This window comes from Myotis brandtii, unplaced genomic scaffold (assembly GCF_000412655.1).
Source record: "Myotis brandtii unplaced genomic scaffold, ASM41265v1 scaffold10, whole genome shotgun sequence".
NCBI lineage: Eukaryota > Metazoa > Chordata > Mammalia > Chiroptera > Vespertilionidae > Myotis > Myotis brandtii.
The window spans coordinates 1820032-1822776 of NW_005353325.1; positions in this window are offsets into that span (position 1 = coordinate 1820032).

Below are 2745 nucleotides of genomic sequence, written 5' to 3' on the forward strand. Positions count from 1 at the left end.
TCCCCATCGACCCTGCCTTGAGTGTGACAGGGGGCGGTGCCCCAACCCCCCAATCGGCCCTACCCTGAGCATGACTGAGGGTGGCATTGCAACCTCCCGATCCGCCCTGCTCTGTGCATGACAGGGGGCGGCGCCCCAACTCCCCAATCAGCCCTGCTCTGAGCCCGAACAGGGGCTGCACCTGGGGATTGGGCCTGCCCTCTGCCACCCGGGAGCAGGCCTAAGCCAGCAGGTCATTATCTCCCGAGGGGTCCCAGGCTGTGAGAGGGCACAGGCCGGGCTGAGGGACCGACCCCCCCAAGTGCACAAAATTTTGTGCACCGGGCCTCTAGTCCTACATAATAAAAGGCTAATATGCAAATTGTCCCCCAGGCAGGAGTTCAACTTACCAGGAGTTAGACGTGCGGTGACCACCAGGGGGCGGCGTGGAATATGATGGGCCCCAACAAGAGCAGGACCATGGTGGGATGGTGGAGCAGGTGAGTGGGTGGTGCCAGGCCAAGGCCGGCAGCCGCTAGGGACCCTACCTGTGCACAAATTTCATGCACTGGGCCTCTAGTGTCCATAGAAAGACATGTACAAGAATTTCATAGCATTCAGTGTATTATAATACCAAAAAATGTAAACAACCAAAATATTCATTAATAGGTGGATAAACAAATCATGGTAGACTTTTACAGCAGAATACTTGACAATAAGGAGTGAACTATTGCTATATGCAACAACATGAATGAGCTCAAAATAATGCTGAAAGGAGCCGATCACACACAGACAGTATCAACTGCATGGTTTTGTTTATATTAAACCCTTGAAAATGTGAACAAATTGGAATCTGTCATGACAGGAAGCAGATCAGCAGTTCTCTGGGTGGGGGGAAAGGGCACAGGAACAGGGATTACAAAGGAATAGGACACTTTCAGGAGTGACTGATATGTTCACCACCTTGACTGAGGTGATGCTCTCTTGGGTGCACATATATCAAAACTTGTCAGATTGTATATGTGCAGTTTATAGTATATCAGTCAGATTTCAATAAAGCATTTCAATATGCTAATGTAGTGATAATGTGGTACTAAGTAGACCAAGATTTTTTTCCTTCTCAGAGAGGAAGTTCTGTATGGAGGGTGGAAATTCAGAAGGACTTTCAATAATGACATGAGGAACTTACAATCAACTACCTCCCTAAGCACACTGTTTAGTTCAACTGATATATATTTTTTCATAACCAAAATTTCCCAGTGAAGAAAGTATATTGATGAACATTCTGGCACCAGGTCATCTATAATCATACACACACACACACACACACACACACACACACACACATACACATACACACACACATATAGAGGTAATATGCAAATTGTCCGGGACGCCATAACCACTCAGCAGTAGGCTGCACATGCAGGAGGGGATTGCATGTGTGGTGAGGCAAGCCACGGACGGCGCAGGACTGGAGAGAAGAGGGCGTGCCACCGCAGCGCACCAGCAGTCCCACCTCAGTGCGTGAGCTGAACGGGAAACACCTTTTCTGACCGCTCATTGGCTAAGCTCCCAGTACACCACTCCAAGAAGGTGATCTAGGGTTTTTCTATCTCACTCCTGGAGGAAAAAATGAAGGTCCGCTGCTGGAGGGGCTAAGAAATGTCATATCCTGCCCTAGCCGGTTTGGCTCAGTGGATAGAGCCTCGGCCTGCGGACCACAGGGTCCAGGTTCTATTCTGATCAAGGGCATGTACCTAGGTTGCAGGGTCCTCCCTGGCCGGGGCCCAGGTCAGGGCTCATGCAGGAGGCAACCAATCAAAGTGTCCCTCTCACATTGATGTTTCTGTCTTTCCCTCTCTCTTCCACGCTCTCTAAAAATCAATGGAAAAATATCCTCAGGTGAGGATTTAAAAAAAAAAGGTCATATCCTATGAAAGAGACATCTTGAAAATGCCTAAAGTTGTAATTTTTTCATGGTGAAGGGACTGGAGTCCATGTTGATGAAAACACCTTGGCAGCCAAAACCGGTTTGGCTCAGTGGATAGAGCGTCAGCCTGCGGACTGAAAGGTCCCAGGTTCAATTCCGGTCAAGGGCATGTACCTTGGTTGTGGGCACATCCCCAGTGGAAGATGTGCAGGAGGCAGCTGATCGATGTTTCTAACTCTCTATCTCTCTCCCTTCCTCTCTGTAAAAAATCAATAAAATATATTTTAAAAAAAAAAGAAAGAAAGAAAAGAAAACACCTTGGCAGCTGCTGCGGCCAGCAGTGGCAGCAGCAGCGGGCTGATGGGGGCGGCGCCTTCCCCTGATCAGTCTTGTCACCTCCCACAGAGGGAGGCCAGACTGTGGCTTAGGCCCGCTCCATCAGTAGGACATCCCTTGAGGGTTCCTGGACTATGAGAGGGGGCAGGCTGGACTGAGGGGACCCCCCACCCCAGTGCATGAATTTTCATGCACTGGGCCTCTAGTCTATATAATAAAAGCGTAGTATGCAAATTGTCCCCTCAACAGGGAGTTCGACCAGGGGGTGGGGCTGGCCAAGGAAGGGGAGGCCTTGGCCAGCTGCTGGCAGCCACTAGGGACCCAACCAGCAGAGGAATTTCGTGCACTGGGCCTCTAGTCTACTACTCTACACTAATAAAAGAGAAACATGCAAATTGGTGTCACTCTGCTACCTTTCCCATTGGCTAATCAGCATATCCTTATGCAAATTAACTGTCAGCCAAGATGGCGGCCAGCAGCCATGCACTGAAGCGAAC